The sequence below is a fragment of the Catharus ustulatus genome, chromosome 17, assembly GCF_009819885.2.
Source record: "Catharus ustulatus isolate bCatUst1 chromosome 17, bCatUst1.pri.v2, whole genome shotgun sequence".
Lineage (NCBI taxonomy): Eukaryota > Metazoa > Chordata > Aves > Passeriformes > Turdidae > Catharus > Catharus ustulatus.
The window spans coordinates 5472223-5472820 of record NC_046237.1 but is presented as its reverse complement, the minus strand read 5'-3'; positions in this window follow the sequence as shown (position 1 = coordinate 5472820).

The following is a 598-nucleotide window of genomic DNA, read 5'->3' as shown; positions in this document are numbered from 1 at the left end:
ACTCAAAGCTTTTATTTACTGGCATTTTAAAACCTCCAGGAAGCTTCCAAACAAACTCCTCAGCAGAGAGAAACTGCCTGGGATGTTGCCCACAATAAATAACATGCAGTTCCCCCTGCCCTCCCTCTGGGTGCTCATTTGCTTCATTTCCCTGCAGCTCTCCTCAGCACCAACCATGGTTTGTTTGCAGTCCCTAACAGCACAAATGGCCCTGAGCAAACCACAGGTGACACAGAACTCCTGATCTTTATTCACCCAGAGCAGGTGACACAGAACTTCTGACCTTTATTTACCCAGAGCAGGGCTGGCACACACTCCTTGGCTTTAACAGGGCTGGTGGATGAAGAAGGGAAATGATTCTTCTTCCCCAGGCAATCACAAACCTCTGTCACAGGAGGAGAGGGTAAATCTGCAGCAGACACCAACCCACAGGGCCTGAGGGTGCTTTATTGACACTGCAAATTAACCACAAACCTGAGTTCCAGCCTTCCTCCTCGGAGATCCCACGATGACCTTGCAGCAAATGGCACCATGGATTCACCCCTGGCAAGAACTGCAGCTGGGAAAGGTGACAACTGATGGAAAACACACACACAAG